Genomic DNA, 18599 nt, shown 5'->3' on the forward strand with positions numbered 1-18599 from the left:
TTTTACTTAAGTTCTGCACATCTCAGTTTTTCCATCTGTAGAATGGAGATAATAATTGCATCTACCTGATATGATTTATGTGAAGACCCAATGCCATCTTGTGTATAAAGTACTTCAGAATAGTATTTGACATATAGTAAGCACTTAATAAACATTAAAAAATTGATGTCTTATGAAAGAGCCTTTTCTACGGGTATTCATCTTTGGTAATCATTTTCTGCATGATGGCATCATTATCTTTCATTTTTCTCACATCGACTGAGCTCACATGGGTGATTCTCCCTAGGGTTTCTCACATGTGTCAGTGGGGACCAAGAGGCATGTGAATATTTGCTTTGTTAGATGTTTGGGAGGGCACATAGCAAGGCTGGCAGTTGAAGCTGGTTGTTGTCTGGGAGCTCAGCTGAGACTCTGAACTGGAGTGTCTACATTTAGCTTCACCAAGGAGTTTGAGCTTTTCACAGCATGGTGGCTGGGTTATAAGAGCAAGCACTGCAGGGCACCCAACTAGAAGCAGCAAGGCTATTGTGAACTAGCCTCAGAAGCTATATGGCACAATTCTGCCATATCCTGTTGGCCCAAGCAGTCACATGGCTTGCCTAGATTCAAAGGGGTAGATAAACAGATTCCATCTCCGGAGTGCAGCATTGGCAAATTGTTGCCAAACTGTAGAAAGTTTCATCAGCTATGCTATCAGAACTTTTTCTTTATATTTGAGATTAAAGTCATTTATTTATTATTTTTCTTCTGAAATGCTTAAGGCCATATAGAAAAGTTTAAACCCTCAAATCCTCTTTTCATATGATAGGCTTTAAAAGTCAGAGGATTGTTAATATGATTTTAGTGAGAATTTCCCTGAATAAATATTTATAGATGTTTCAATTTATCTGTAGAAAAATATGTCTTAAAAATCTTTTGATTTTGCTCTGGTCTTAGGGATTGGATGTGGTGACTGAAATAGGTAGAAAACGGTTAAAGCAATATACCAATCATAGTTAATTTCATTAGTTTGGGTTGAATAGCACACAGTGAACCACTGATTCACCCTGGAGTATTAGATAAACCATGCTGTTGTACTCCAAGTATTAATATCTGTAAAACAAGTAGAAATGTACATTCTGGTAAAGATTGGTAATGCATTCATCGTGGTTGGCTGCATCTCTTTTCATTACTCTTTTCCTCTTCCATGCTTCAGTTCAGAACATGGAGAATTTCTTACTGGACACTTGCATGTACTGTTTCCTTTGCCTGGGATATATTTTCTTTTTTTCATTAGTTCACTTCTATTCATCCTGCAACTCTCAGTTAAGATTTACTTCCTCTGAGAAGATCTCCCTGTTATATAACGTTCGCTGCTTTTTCCATATGCTTTCATAGGGCTTTGACTTTCCTCTATCATGACTTGCAGTTGCTCGTTTACTTGTCAATTTCTTGATAAACTCTAAGTTCCATCTTTGTATTCTCAGAGCCTTGCCTGGTACATAGTGAATACTTAAAACTTGTTGGATAACTGACAGGATTAATTCAGTCATTCTTTTATAATTCTTACGTTTGCTTTAAACATAAAGTCTTTAATTAGTTGAAAGAAGCAAGTCCGCATCATTAAATTCACTTGTATGATTTTATTTTTGCTATTATGACAGAAAGAATAATCCTTTCTTCTAGTCCTTTTTATATTTGATACAGACTCTTGTCTAATTTTCCAATTTCTTCTTTGACATTCTTTATACACCAGAGAGCTATCAGTCTTCTTGTTTCCCAAATCCTTGTTTGCCAAGTGTGAATGTTCAAAGCCAGAATAATTTCCACATAACATATACTGCATTTTCCTACCTAAAAGATCAAAGAAAGACACTATCCTTGGCATGATTTATTTTTGACAAATATGTGTGGCCTGCTTTAATATGTGAAAACATTTTTCATTAGGTTCCTGAGGGGGAGAATTATGTCTCACTGGATATATATCTCCATTTTAACAAAGCATTACTCTTTCCAATTTTGTTTTGTTTTGTTTTATCACCTAGTATCTCAAAAGAATACATATTCTTAAGTATAAATGTTCCTGTGATAGATTTCACAGTATGTAATATAGGTGATTTTAAAACCTCTAACATGCTGAACCTGTTTAAGCCTGATTTGAAGTTCATTCTTGGATTTTCTTTTACAAGATTTTTGTAAGATTTACATAACATTAACTAATAGCCAAGTTGATATTCTTTTTTTTTTTTATTTTTTAACTTACATCCAAGTTAGTTAGCATATAGTATAATAATGATTTCAGAAATAGAATCCAGTGATTCATCCCCTGTGTATAGCACAACACCCAGTGCTCATCCCAGCAAGTCTTCCTTAATGTCCCTTACCCATTTAGCCCATCCCCCCACCCACAACCCCTCTGGCAACCCTCAGTTTGTTCTCTATATTTATGAATCTCTTATGTTTTGTCCCACTCCCTGTTTTTATATTATTTTTGCTTCCCTTTCCTTATGTTCATCTGTTTTTTATCTTAAATTCCACATATGAGTGAAATCATATGATATTTGATTTCTCTGAGTAATTTTGCTTAGCTTAATACCCTCTAGTTCCATCCACGTAGTTGCAAATGGTAAGATTTCATTCTTTTTGATTGCTAAGTAATACTCCATTGTATATGTGTACCACATTTTCTTTATCCATTCATCTGTCCATGGACATTTGGGCTCTTTCCATACTTTGGCTATTGTTGATAGCCAAACATTGGGGTGCATGTATGTGCCCCTTTGAAACAGCACACATGTATTCTTCAGATAAATACCTAGTCGTGCAATTGCTGGGTTCTAGGGTAGTTCTATTTTAATTTTTTCAGGAACCTCCATACCGTTTTCCAGAGTGGCTTCACCAGTTTGCATTCCCACCAGAAGTGCAAAAGAGATCCTCTTTCTCTGCATCCTTGCCAACATCTGTTGTTGCCTGAGTTGTTAATGTTAGCCATTCTGACAGGTGTGAGGTGGTATCTCATTGTGGTTTTGATTTGTATTTCCCTGATGATGAGTGATGTTGAGCATTTTTTCAAGTGTCTGTTAGCTATCTGGATGTATTCTTTGGAAAAGTGTCTACTCATGTCTCTTGCCCATTTTTTCACTGGATTATTTGTTTTTTGGGTGTTGAGTTTGATTAAGTTCTTTATAGATTTTGGATACTAACCCTTCCTCAGATATGTCATTTGCAAATACCTTCTTCCAGTCCATTGGTTGCCTTTTAGTTTTGATGAGTGTTTCCTTCATCATGCAGAAGTATCTTGATGAGGTACCAATATTTCATTTTTGCTTTTGTTTCCCTTGCCTCTGGAGATGTGTTGAGTAAGAAGTTGCTGTGGCTTAGGTAAGAGAAGTTTTTGTCTGTTTTCTCCTCTAGGATTTTGATGGCTTCCTGTGTTCCATTTAGGTCTTTCATTCATTTTGAGTTTCTTCTTGTGTATGGTGTAAGAAAGTGGTCCAGGTTCAATTTTCTGCATGTCACTGTCCAGTTTTCCCAACACCATTTGCTGTTGAGACTGTCTTTATTCCATTGCATATTCTCTCCTGCTTTGTCAAAGATTAGTTGCCCATACATTTCTGGGTCCATTTCTGGGTTCTCTATTCTGTTGCATTGATCTGTGTGTCTGTTTTTATGCCAGTACCATACTTTCTTGATGATTACAGCTTGGTAATACATCTTGAAGTCCAGGATTGTGATCCCTCCAGTTTTGGATTTCTTTTTCAGGATTGCTTTTGCTATTCTGGGTCTTTTCTGGTTCCATACAAATTTTGGGATTGTTTGTTAAAGCTCTGTGGAGAATTCTGGTGTTATTTTGATAGGTATTGCATTGAACATGTAGATTGTTTCAGGTAGTATTGACATTTTAACAGTATTTGCCCTTCCAATCCACGAGCATGTAATATTTTTCCATATTTTTGTATGTATTCTTTAATTTCTTCCATAAGCTTTCTATTGTTTTCAGTGTATAGATTTTTCACCTTTTTGGTTAGATTTATTCCTAAATATTCTTTTTTTTTTTTTTTTTTTTGATGCAACCGTACACGGGATTGATTCCTTGATTTCTCTTTCTGTTACTTCGTTGTTGGTGTATAGAAATGCAACTAATGTCTGTGCATTGATTTTATATCCTGCAACTTTGCTGAGTTCATGGATCAGTTCTAGCAGTTTTTTGGTGGAATCTTTTGGATTTTCCATATAGAGTATCATGTCGTCTGCAAAGAGTGAAAGCTTGACTTCCTCCTTGCTGATTTGGATGCATTTTATTCCTTTGTGTTGTCTCATTACTGAGGCTAAGACTTCCAATACTATGTTGAATAACTGTGGCGAGAATGGACATCCCTGTCTTGTTCCTGACCTTAGGGGGATAGCTCTCAGTTTTTACCATTGAGGATGGTATTAGTGGTGGGTCTTTCATATATGGCTTTTATGATCTTGAGGTATGATCCTTCTATCTCTCCTTTCTTGAGGGTTTTTATCAAGAAAGCATGCTGTATTTTGTCAAATGCTTTTTCTGCATCTGCTGAAAGGATCATGTGGTTCTTGTCCTTTCTTTTATTGATGTGATGCATCATGTTGATTGATTTGCAGATACTGAACCGGCCCTGCATCCCAGGTATAAATCTCACTTGGTCGTGGTGAATAATTTTTTAATGTATTGTTGGATCTGGTTGGTTAGTATCTTGTTGAGGATTTTTGCATCCATGTTCACTAGGGAAATTGGTCTGTAGTTCTCCTTTTTAGTGATGTTTTTGTCTGGTTTTGGAAAAAAAGGTAATGCTGACCTCATAGAAGGAGTTTGGAAGTTTTCCTTCCATTTCTATTTTTTGGAACAACTTCAAAAGAATAGATGTTAACTCTTTAAATGTTTGGGAGAATTTCTCTGGAAAGCCATCTGACACTTGACTCTTATATTTTGGGAGATTTTTGATTACTAGTTTAATTTCTTTACTGGTTATGGGTCTGTTCAAATTTTTCATTTCTTCTTCTTTCGGTGTTGGTAGTTTATATGTTTCTAGGAATTTTTCCATTTCTTCCGGAGTGCCCAATTTATTGGAATATGATTGCTCATAATATTCTCTTATTATTGTTCGTATTTCTGCAGTGTTGATTGTGATCTCTCCTCTTTCCTTCTTGATTTTATTTATTTGGGTCCTTTTCATTTTGCTCAAACTTGCTAGCGGCTTATCAATTTTTTCAAAATACCAGCTCCTGTTTTTATTGATCTGTTCTACTGTTTTGTTTTTTTTTTTAATAGCATTGATTTCTGCTCTAATCTTTAGTATTTCCCATCTTCTGCTGGTTTGGGTTTTATCTGCTATTCTTTTTCCAGCTTTTTAAGGTGTAAGTTTAGGTTGTGTATCTGAGACCTTTCTACCTTCTTTAGGAAGGCCTGGATTGCTATATACTTCCCTCTTATGACCATCTTTGCTGTGTCCCAGAGGTTTTGGGCTGTGGTGTTATCATTTTCATTGGCTTCCATATACTTTTTAACTTTCCTCTTGAACTTCTTGATTAACCCATTCATCCTATGGTAAGATGTCCTTTAATCTCCAAGTGTTTGTTGTCTTTCCAAATTTTTTCTTGTGGTTGATTTCGAGTTTCATAGTGTTGTGGTCTGAAAATATTCATGGTATGATCTCAATCTTTTTGTACTTGTTGAGGGCTGTTTTGTGTCCCAGTATGTGATCTATTCTGGAGAATGTTCCATGTGCACTTGAGAAGAATGTGTATTCTGCTTTTAGGATGAAATATTCTGAATATATCTCTTAAGTCCATCTGGTCCAGTGTGTCATTTAAAGCCACTGTTTGCTTGTTGATTTTCTGCTTAGATGATCTGTCCATTGATGAAAGTGGTGGTGTTGAAGTCCCCTACTGGTATGGTATTATTGTCAATGAGTTTCTTTATGTGTGTGATTAATTGATTTATATATATTGGATTCTCCAACATTGGGGGCATAAATCTTTATAATTGTTAGGTCTTCTTGATATATAGACCCCTTAATTATGATATAATGCCCTCCTTCATCTCTTGTTATAGTCTTTATTTTAAAATCTAGATTGTCCGATATAAGTGTGACTACTCTGCCTTTCTTTTGGTGACCATTAACATGATAGATGGTTATCTATCCCCTTACTTTGAATCTGAAAGTTTCTTTAAGTCTAAAATAGGTATCTTGTAAACAGCATATAGATGGATCTTGTTTTCTTATCCATTCTGTTACCCTATGTCTTTCGATTTGAGCAGTTAGCCCATTGACATTTAGAGTGAGTACTGAAAGATATGAATTTAGTGTCATTGTGTTCCCTGTAGAGTTGGAATTTCTGGTGGTATTCTCCAGTCCTTTGTAGTCTTTTTTGCTTTCAGTGTTTTTTGTTTTGTTCATCTTTCCTCCCCTCAGAGAATCTCCCTTCAAATTTTTTGCAGGGCTGGTTTAGTGGTCAGGAACTCCTTTAGTTTTTGTCTGGGAAACTTTTAATCTGTCCTTCTATTTTGAATGACAGCCTTGCTGGATAAAGAATTCTTGGCTGCATATTTTTCTGATTCAGCACATTGATCTTATCCTGCCACTCCTTTCTGGCCTGCCAAATTCTATGGGTAGGTCTGCTGCAAACCTGATCTGTCTTCCCTTGTAGGTTAAGGCCTTTTTTTCCTCTTGTTGCTTTCATCATTCTTTCCTTGTGTATTTTGTGAATTTGACTATGATATGCCTTGTTGAGGTCGTTTTTTTGTTGAATCTAATGAGAGTTCTCTATGCTTCCTGGCTTTTGATGCCTGTGTCTTTCCCTAGGTTAGGAAAGTTTTCCACTTTGATTTGTTCACATAACCCTTCTACCCCTTTTTCTCTCTCTTCATCTTTTGGGACCCCTGTGATCCAGATGTTATTCCTTTTTAATGAGTCTGTGTTCTCTAATTCTTATATCATGCTCTTTTGCCTTAGTGTCCCTCTTTTTTTCTGCTTCCTTATTCTTCATAAGTTTGTCCTCTGTATCACTGATTCGCTGCTCTGCTTCATCCATTCTTGCTGCTGTGGCATGTATTTGAGATTGCATCTCAGTTATAGCATTTTTAATTTCATCCTGACTAGATTTTACTTCATTTATTTCCACAGGAAGGGATTCTATGCTTTTTTCAAGCCCAGCTACTATTCTTATTATCATGTCTGGTTTAGATATCTTGCTTGTATCTGTGTTAAGTCCCTGGCTGTCATTTCTTCCTGTTATTGGGGTGAATTCCTTCATTTCATCATTTTGGAAGAAGAAAAAGAATTAATAAAATAAAAAATTAAAATTAAAAAAATTAAAAGCAACACAAAAAATAAAATAAATGATGCTAGATCCTAGGTGTGTTTTGGTCTGGTTGTTGAATGAAGCTTGATAGAATAGAGAAAAAAGAGAAAGAAAAGAAAAGGAAAAAAAAGAAAGAAAAGTAGGAAAACTTTAAAATTAAAAAAATGAATACAATAAAATAGAATAAAATGAAATGATGAAAGTAAAATAGAATAAAAAAATTAAAAATGGAGTAGAAAAGTTAAAGAAAATTCTTTTTTATTTTATTTATTTAAAAATTTTTTAAAAATTTTCCTTTATTCTTCAGAAAGAGAGACAGAGCATGAGTGTGAGAGGGGCAGAGAGAGAGGGAGATACAGAATTGGAAACAGGCCTAGGCTCTGAGCTGTCACAGCACAGAACCTAATGCGGGCCTTGAACTCATGAGCTGTGCAATCATGACCTGTGCTGAAGTTGGACGCTTAACCAACTGAGCCCCTCAGGTGCCCGAAGAAAAATATTTTCTATAAAGATGGAAAATAAAAATAATTTTTTTCTCTTTCTGTATTCAAGAATAAGAAAAGAAAAAGAAAAAAATCGAATAGATGGATCAGCAAACAGAATGAAATATGAATGAAATTATATCCAGTTTCCCTTAGAAGTCAAACTATGAAGCAATTTATAGTCTGTACATTAAGCAGGCAGAGAGACTTGTGCTAGTCCTCTAGAGCTTGGTTGGCGCTGTTGGATGGAGCTTGGTGTAATGGCTCCATTATCCACTAGATGGCACTGCTTAGCTTATTAGGGTGGATTGTTGTGGTGCGTGTCGTGTGTATGTGCAATGCAGGAGAGGTGAAGCATCAGAACTCTGTGCTCTTGTGAACCAGGAATCAAGCACACCTCCTTTGTCTCCCGCTTCTGTCCACTCCCTGCTTCCATTGTCCATAACCAAACCATCAGCCTGCCAGGCAGCACCTCCCTCCTAAATTTTATCTCAGATGGGGCTGTGTTTCCAAACCCCTCACTTCTGAGGGCCCTGTGTCTTTGACTCGCTCTGACCCTCTGGGAGAGGGTCTCACCAAGCAGTGGCCAGGTGGTGGCCCATCCGCCGGAATGTTTGCATGACCATGCTGCTGTAGACGCCCAGAGACTGTGGCCGGGTGCCAGCCCACCCCAGAAAAAGTTTGTGCAATTGTGTGGCATCAGCGTTTAAGCGATTATGGTAAATCACAACACACATCTGGTGTCAGGGTTCACTGCCCCCTAATGTCCTTGTTCCCACCCCAGCAAATGTGGCTGTTCTCCAGGGTCCATTGGGACCTTTGCCTGTGGGGAGACCACATGGCCTCTACCAAATGTCCTCTCATCGGGGGAATTGCTTCTCCCTGTGTGTCTTGAGGACCCCTTGGACCTCACTGTCTTCTCCTGGAGATTTGCCCTTCCCACCAGAGCTCTGATAGGTATCGAGCTGTGGAGTTTCCAACTCTCCACTCTCCTGTTTATAGAGTCCTAATGGTATTTAAGCCCTCTCCTTTCTCCTTTCTCCCTTTCTTGTTCAGTCCCTTATGGGTGTGGAAATATGGGTGTTTCCACTCTTTCTCATTCTCTCCAGTTGCTTTTGGGGGGAGTGCTTTTCCTGTACTCTTCCCCCCTGTCTCCATCCTCTCTTTGCAAACAAAAACAGTTCCCTACCTTCCACAGCTTCTCTCTCCCCCAGTTCATCAAGTTATATAGATTACTGTGGTAATCCTCAGATCAATTTTCTAGGTGTGCAAAAATGGTTTGATGCTGATCTAGCTGCATTTCAGGGTTGAGAGAAGCAGAAAACTTCCATGTTGCTCTGCCATCTTGGCCTCTCGCTCTATAGCAAGTCAGTATTCTAAAATTTAAATATCCTTTATTCACCTTCCAAATTAGCTGATTGATCTGTATTTTCTTTTGTTAATTTCATGTATTTTCAATTTATTTACACAAATGTTTTTCATTTGCTTTTTGTGTTGTATTTTGTGGTGTGGCATCTCTGACATTCTTTTATTCATATTATTTTTTTATGACATCTTGCATAATTGTGACTCTTCATTATTCAGCTCTTAGAGAAACTCAAAATTAAATCTCATTAGCTTGCTTGCTTCTTTATTTCCACATATTTTTAGGGAATTATAATGATATATAGCTCCTTCCCCACCCCCCTCCCCCACTCCTTTGCTAACAAAGAGCCTCAGACACCTCTGTGTTGCTTAAGCAATGATTGGAAAACATTTTTTTTACTCTTCCCTTTCATTAACTCTCCATATGAAATAAATCTCAAAATACTCTTCATTTTGTTTCCTCAATATCTCTTGTATTAGTCTATCTCTCCTCCCCACTGCTACTGTCCCACTGGGCTTTTGTCATTTCTCATCTACCTTAGTGAGAAGACCTCCTAACCATTCCTTCTTTCCCATTCCATAATTTCTCCTACCAAGTGACCTTTCCAGAGATTATTTTGGAAATCTCATCATTTTAGTTCCTCATATGCAATCACCCAGTTATTTCCAATTCTGTTGGAAAATTCCAATTCTCTTGGAAAAGTTAATGTTGCTTAATGTATGATTAGGCTCTAGCCCTACTGAATTTGTTTTTATGTCTTCAAACAAATCTTATTCTTTTGCCTTCCTGATCTCATGCCCTTTGGCATATAGTGGTTCCTTTGGCTGGAAAACCTCTCTTCCTTAACCCCACTGCCCCACCCACGTTTTGTTTCTTCCCAAAGCCAACTCATCCTCAGGTCTCAACTTCAAAAAGCCTTTGAAGCCCACCCTTTCCTCCCAAGTAGGAGGTTCAGTTGCCAGTCTGTGTTTTCCCTTGAAGTCTTCTACTTTCCTTCTCCTCTCTCTTAGTGCACTGAACTTGTATGGTCCCTTGGCTGTACCTTCTACCTTACTGGAAATTCTGTGAGATTACCTTGTCCCTGATTCAGAGCACATAATTGTTATTTATAAAATAAATTATTCATAAAAGTTACCTCCTGAATAGTTTTGATTGATTTCTCTTTACCATGTGGGAACATCTCTCAGAGAGAAACTATTACTTTAAGGAAATAAAATGCTTTAATTTTTTTTCTATTGATGTTATGAGCTTTCTAAAATTATGAATTTGAAGTCTATATATTTTTAATCTTTCTCACACCTCTTTTAGAATTTCAAACTCCACAACCTTATGATCACTATCTTTCAAATTGTCTTTCTTGAGAAGAATGAGTCACTGTTTGATTTTTATGTGCACTGACTGTGACCTTAAATTGTTACTTTATTATGCATAACTCATAGTGCCTTAGATTCATTTAATTGGAAAAGTCCAATTGTGTAGTTTCTAATTCTGCTAATGTAATGCTGTTGGGCCAAGGGGAGGTATAGAGAAAATTTTAAATTACTTGCTATTTCTATTAATTAATAATTGGTTCAATTCTCCTTAGTAAAATGTAATATCCCTTTAATTGTACTAGGATTCCTCTATTATGGAGTGAAAATAAGGTAAAAAAGCAATATGACATTCTATTTTACAGATAAAGCCTTGCACAAAAAGGTTTAGAAAATTAGTAACTGGTGCGTTGTCAGTACATGAAATGATTACTAACTCTCTAATCTAATAGAGAATATTTTATATGATGGGAAAGTGAGATTAAATAATTGCCTCCTCAAATACAAGTTTTTCTTGACTAGATGCTACCAGTATGAGAGAGAGGAGAAGTAAATTTAAATTACAGATCATTAAAGACAGTAATTTATGGCAACAATTTTTTCAGAGATTAATTAGTGAAATTTCATAATCCCCAAGAACATGAAATAGGATGCTTACCTTTCTTTCCAACTTCAAATCCTTCAGGAAGATGAATTTGAACTTATTGACCCTGAATTCAGTTACCAATAGCAATGCATAGACACATGAAAAACTATGAAGATATTGAGTTCCAATATCTAGCCATGAAATGGCTTCTTAAGATCATTTGGCAGGCAGCTCACTCACTTGTGTCCTCAAATTCTTTCCTTTGTCCAGCTAACTAACCACACACTAACCATCAAATCTAGTCTTTTAGTTCTTACCCGTTAATCAACCTCTGCTTACCTAATTCATCATATCCATGTAGTGGACACCGATTCAGATATCAGTAGAGCATATATTTTCTGCTAACCTAGTGTAGGCCCTAGACAGCCATGTTTCTGCTGTGTGGACTTGTTAACCCACCCACATGACCATGATGTGCCTGCCTTCTATGTTGATCCTCAATATTTCCAATACTTAGCACTATCACTGTACATGGTAGATACTTAATTCTTTTGAGTGAGTGCATAAATGAATAATTGGGTGCCTGACTCCAGCTGGACTCATCAAATCCTCTCACTTGAAAATTACAACTGAGAAACGTGGAATTAGGATTTGTTGGCTCAGTCTCATTAATCATAGGGCTCAAGAGGGAAAAATCTACAAAAGTTGCTGATTCTAAGTTACCCATACCTGATCAGGTTCCTATTCACTGAAGTATGGTTGCCTAGCTCTACTTTAGATTATGAGAGGTATCTCAGTATCTATCAGGTAATCTATTGTGCAAATTACATTTCTTGAAATTGCTAATTTTTGTACTCTTAGGCATCATTTTGATCTTCTGAAAGAGTGTGCTTGAGAGTGTGTGGGTAGGAATAGACTGCACATATGCATGCATATATGAGTATGTATTGTGTTTAATTATAGCAGACACAAAGAAAAGACATCAATTGGGTATGTAACTGTAAATGCATGTTGTTTATCATCCTGCAATTGTACATATATTATTAGTTTTTGTATGTTTTTCTTAGCATCAGATATGTGTGTATCTGGATATATAGGTTTGGGAAGGCATATGTTTAAAATTAGTATGGGCTATGCACGTGCAAATAGATGTATTTAAGATAATGTCTGATTTTAGTGTAACTTACCATTTTTTATATGTTTCCATCTTGGATTGAAAGCCACCATGTCTTCTTTTATCTTTTCAATATTATGGATGGATTTTATTACTCTGTTTATTTTTTTGTTTATATGCTGTTTTTATTAGTTTAAAAGTCTATCTATTTTTAAAAGTTCTAACTAAAAAACAACAAAAAACAAGAAAAAAATCAAGATTTTTTTAGCTACTTATTCTTTGCATCTTCCTCCTCTTTTATTAGCCACATTTGTTCTGGTTCATTCGTCAAACCAGCATTCTTACAGGTAAGGTGTTTCTATTTAGAACTTCTTACACTTGAGAGATGAAAGTATTAAATAATGTCTAATTTTGAGGTTTCCATTTCCATTCTATTATATTCCTTCATATTAAAGGATTGTAGCCTTTTTAACTAATTTGATTAATCTGTCTTTAGTATCATAGGCTATTTTAAAAACAAAATTTTCACAGTTTGCTGATTATCAAATGGTATTTGGAACTCTAATTTCTGTTTATTTTTCATAAGCTGGGAATACTGAAGAGATAAGAGATTACTCTAAATTTATACTTCCTTCTAAAACAGAAACTTAAAACATTTCTAAATAATTAGAAATATGGAATTATAAATATGAATGGATGTTTTCCTGATATGAAGGGGTATTTTTAAGATGCACAGATGAGAAATTCAAGATTCACTGGGTTTCTTACAGAAGATCCCATTCCAGGTTGGAAATAATCCTTTAAAAGAGAGAAGTTCCAGGGTTGGGATCCCATATGACTTAAAATTTTAATTGCATTATTGCATTTTATTTTATATGAGTGATGAAATGACTGCATGAGAATAGTTCAAGGTTTTGTGCTAGAATTTTCCCATCTCTAGTCTCAGGAATAGTGTAGGATGTTTGTTTTTCCCCAAATCTTGACATATTTTGGAGATGATTTTCAGTAGGGGTAGGAGTCCCTCAACACGGACTGGCTTACATTTTACTGTTGTGTGAGGAATAGGGTTGTTGAGGTCATGTGGTAAGCAGTTTTAATATTGGCAGTTTCTTTGTTTGAGTCTTTTCTAATCTTTCAATTCTATGCTCATTACTTATTGAAGGGGGTCTTTAAAGGATGATAAGACAATACAAAGGGTCAAACTGTCATATTAGACCAGGGGCAATCACAAGACACAGGCAATTTCTTCTTCCTTTGGGGAAGTCTACCTCCACCAATTTAACTCTGAAAATGTCCTTCATCTCTGGCATTGTTAAAGCCAGTCACTCCCAACTAAATCCATGCATTCCGTGTTTTTCTTTAATAAGTAACCTAGAAAAATCCAGTGTATTCCTCTAAAAGTATTTCATAGGTAAGTACTGTCCATTATATTTCTGCTAGTATGTTTACCAGGAAGTCTAGTTTGGAGCCATATTTACAATGGCATTTGACTGCGGCCATTCTTTGTGGTTTTATCATTTTAGAAAAGTTCTTTTCTTGGTTTCACTTGGTTTATCATAGTAGTCTATCTTACTTTGTTGTCTTTTAGGATATTCCAAAGTGGACCAGGAATTCAGGTCTTCAAGGTTAACTGTATTCTGAAAGGATGAGGGTATATTTCAAATGAGGTAGGACTGATTTAGGTGTTAAATCGTGGTAGTGTGTGGTACAGTTTTGGTCTGTCACTGTGTGTGATATCCTGTGCCATCATACAGAAAAGGCAGAGTTCATTATATAATGGAAATGACTGTACCAGAAATATGTAAGAAATTCTGGTTTCTACTAAAATTTTCTTCTTGAAGTTTTAAGACTGTTTTCAAGAAAAGTATTTTCTAAAGAAATAGGCCTTTAGTGAAACACCAGGGAATAATGTCATTAAGTTGAGAAAAATGCCACAAGCTTCTTTTTATTGATCACACTCCCATGGGTTTAAATGCAATTTTTAATTAGAGTTATTACCAAAAATACCCTTTTATGTTTATTTTTAAAAATATTAGATCATATTTTGACACTTTTAACTTATAGATAGAATAACACATTCTGTGAAAGATTAGAAAAATTCAGTCTGTGATCTGCCCTTGACATGATTTGTCAGTTATTTTCTGCATAAGTGATAATAAAACTTAAAGAACAGGTTATAGAGCTGATGCTTTTTCTCAAATCAAGTATATAACACTTAATTTACAAAATTGTTAAATTTTACAAAACACATTTGAAAAATCCATTACTATCTTCCCATATTTAATGATGTTGATTTTAGGAAAAGATGATCATGTAAACACTAAGATACATTGATGATTATATATAAAGTATATAATTGTTATATTTATCCAAACAATTTAGTGCAGTTATCATCTTTGCATAATAAACTATAATAGAAATGGGCTTTTAATATTGGCATTTACATGAGAAATGTCTAAAATTTTCAGTGGTGCAATTTTTCTTTAATCACAAAATTCTTTTGTTTCTACGTTTTTTATAGTTTTTGTAATCAAATTTTATATGAATCTAGAATTTCAAGGTAGTCTATTGAATTTTAAATAGTTTGAAGTTTGACATGTTATCATATAAAAATGATATGTATCTGTTCTAGTCCTGGGCCTGTTTCCCCTCAGATTGATTCTTGCTTTTTCCCAGAAAGGAAAATCAAAAGGAGATTGCCCAGCAGGAGGTGATTCCCCTGTGTCTTGGTAATCCAGGGCTCTGGGCCCAGATAATGTTACCACTCCTTCCTGGTTTTTTTCCAGTCAGTAGGTAGAAGTGGCTTCATGCTTTTGCTAATCTCAGTGTTGCTTCCTCTCCCCTATCTGGCCATTCAGCAATTCCATTGTATGTGTAACCAATTCCCTGCATTAAATTGTATCATAAGTGTAACCAATTCCCTGCATTAAATTGTATCAGTTTCAGATGTTTAGTCATGTCAATTTCCTGGGCAAACATTGGTAGAAACATTACTGATAGTACCTTTTAAAGAATGCTAATGTATAACCTAAAATCATGATTATAAATTGGAATATTCCTGGTAGATGAGCTCAAAAAGTGTAAGTTTAGTGTAGATTAGATACTATGAAACCAAGAAAGTAGTTGGGGAGTTCATCAATATTCTTTTCTTTCGTAACAGATCATTTGTTTCTCCATTACTGTAAAGTATTAGGACTATTTCTGTACTAGGGATTACAGTGTTGCTGGTGGTGGTTGTGTGAGAGTTTTGTGTGTTTATGTGTGTACATGTGTGTGTGCCTGTGTGTGTGTGTGATCGCGTTCAAGGAACATTGTTTAGCCAGCTTTAATGCTATCACAGCTAGCATTTGTGTATGTTTGTTTTGTTTATCTCAGCTCTGGTAAATCCACGAAAAACAGATGAAAGCCAAATCTTTCATTATTCCTAAATCCCTGATTATGACATGTTTCTCCTAAAATGTGTCCCATAAGAGTGAACGAGGCATCTGTAAGTACGCATGGGTTATGGCGCAGTCCCCTCAGTGGCATTTTGTCCATATGGAGCTTAATTCTGTAAACTACCTATAACTAGGTATAAAATTCAGACAGAAAATAGCAATTTATCACAAGTGTCCAGCTGGTTTCTTCTTCTAAGTGGTTATTTCCTAATCTGAAATCCAGCCCATTCACTGCCCACTTACATTTTTGAGCTATAAAATCAATAATAAATAGCAAGAACATTCCCTGGAGAGATTAGCCATGCATTCCAACTGGGAAGAACAAATGAAGGGCAATGCCATAGCACTTTGTGCTTGGATTTTAATGTGAAAAATAAAATGTGGAAAAATGGGAGTGCTCCTTCAATCAAGGTGATCAATAATGCAATGTAAGATTAAGTTTAAAATTCCCCCTGAATTCAGAAATGCTCCTTAAAAGCAAATTTTTAGAGAAAGATGTTTTCAATTAGTATAATCTCAGAAATGACTTTTGTATATTTTACTGATTTACTGATTTTCCTTTAATATAATTGAAACTGATCAGTTCAAAATACACATTTTGAGCTCTCTTCAAATAGAAGTCATGAAATCTGCCTTAAAACTGTTGATTATATTGCCCTCTGAGGAAGTGCATTATTACTTCCAAATGCATATCCAACAGAACTGTGCTTTCCAAACATTTTCAATCCTATCTTGGATTATCTTATTTTCTTATCTGGCTTTTTATGGATACCTGTATATAAATGGTTGAGAGTGTATTTGTTTACCTATATACACCTATATATATATACAAGTATGCATGTACATTTATATACATATATATATTTATATATATACACTATTTATAAGCTTAAATAAACTTATATACAAATATATACATACATTCACATACACATACACATAAAATTTTGCATAAATTATTTAATGGTAGGATGTTATCTTTCTCTCGTGTTCTTATATCCAAGGTTTATTATTTATTCATAAGTGTATTATAGGAAATTGAAATAAACAATCCATTATTAAATAAATGTTTCCTATAATTCCACTTTTTATAATAGTATATGAAATATGCTATTGAAATATGTGAAATATCTATCTATGAAATATAATAAAACTCCTTTGTTCTTAAGGGCTTGCAAACTAGGTGGTAAACAAACAAACATAAAAAATGTAGGATTGTAGCAAAATCATAGTCAGTAAGTACCAATGCTATTTCACTGAATTCTTACCATCACACTAGGAAATAGTTATTACTAATTTCCCTTTAGAGATAAGGAGATCCATTCAGAAATTAATTTAACCAAATCACATGGATAGTATGTAGCTTATTGGAAATTAGAACACAAATATGAGCAATTCTGAAGTCCTATTCTTTTCAGCATATAATACTGACTTCCATAATAAAAATTAATACAATAAAATGGAATGTATTGGAAGGTAGCCTGTAATTAAAAGACAATTGAATACAATAGAAAGTAAACTAGCCATATCCAGAGTAGCTTGTGAAATTTACATAAAAGAGAAGTTTTGTTGTATCTTAAACATTAGGTTAGACTGTAAAGAAGAGAACACTATTAATATGAAAAATGTGGAAATTGGAAAGGCAAAAAGATGTGTGTAAAGGAGCCAAGAAGAACAAATCAGAATGTAAGATCCAAGAAGGTCACAGTTTGGAGATATTGTTGAAAATGTTGATTACACACAAATTCAGAGTGACGTGAATTCCAGTTCGTGAGGTTTAAATAATATCTTGGCACATAGGAAACACTCAATAAATGTTTTTTAGATTGAATTAATTAATTTAATTAATTTTAGATTGAATTAATTAATATAAAAAAAATTATCCCGTAGGGAGTGTTGATGGTTTTTTGTGCAGAACCATGGCTTGTTGACAGTATTGTTTCATACTTATTAATCTGGCATTATTCAGCATGGGCAAAAGTAACTTGAGGGACTTCTAAACATGAGATAAAGTCAGAAGAATTTTAAGGAATGGGTGGACAAAGTATACACTTAGAAGTCATATCAGGAAGTCAAATATTCTGAGTCTCTAGAAATGAAATAATTTATGAAATGCTATTTCAAAACACGTACTGAGTACCTACTAGGGGCTATGTGAACAAAAGGGAACAGAGTTCATGAACAATGTGAGAAAGGTACAGGAAATAAAAGATGGTGTGATTAACTATGAGATTAAGAGTAATAGGTAAACCATCAGCGTTTTTTTTTTTTTTTTTTAATATTTGTTTATTTTGAAAGTGGGAGAGAGAGCATAATCGGGGGAGGGGCAGAGAGAAAGGGAGAGAGAGATTCCCAAGCAGGCTCCATGCTATCAGTGTGGAGCCTGACTAGGGGCTCTATCTCAAGAACTGTGAGATCATGACCTGAGTCAAAATCAAGAGTAGGATGCTTAAGGGCTGCATGGATGGCCCAGTTGCTTAACCAACAGACTCAATTTTGGTTCAAGTTGGGATCTGACAGTTGATGAGATGGAATCCTGCCACAGGTTGCGCACTCACAGCACAAGCCTGCTTGAGATTCTCTCTTTCCCTTTCTCTCTGCCTCTTCCCCACTCCTTCTCACCCTCTCTCTGTCTCTCAAAATAAATAAAATAAACAGTAAAAAAAAATCGGCGGCTTAACCAGGTGCCCCAGTAATAGACTTTACTTCAATGAAATATTGAACTTGTTCAAAGGATGCATAGTGCATAGTAGGAAACATCTGTCTTCTGAACAGTACACAGTTTTCTAAAAAAATCATTGCAATAAGATGAAAATATTGTAAAGCAGTGCTATTTATGTGATTAGGCATATATGTGTGATTATTTCCAGATACTATGAAACGCAGTTTGTTTGTAAATTTGTAAATTCTTTGTAAGTTTTTTGAGAGGGAGAATTTGTTTTAGTTTCAGTTTCTGTAATGGAACCCATAAAAAATCCTAATCTATTTAGGAATATATT

The sequence above is a fragment of the Panthera leo genome, chromosome A1 (assembly GCF_018350215.1).
Source record: "Panthera leo isolate Ple1 chromosome A1, P.leo_Ple1_pat1.1, whole genome shotgun sequence".
Taxonomy (NCBI): domain Eukaryota; kingdom Metazoa; phylum Chordata; class Mammalia; order Carnivora; family Felidae; genus Panthera; species Panthera leo.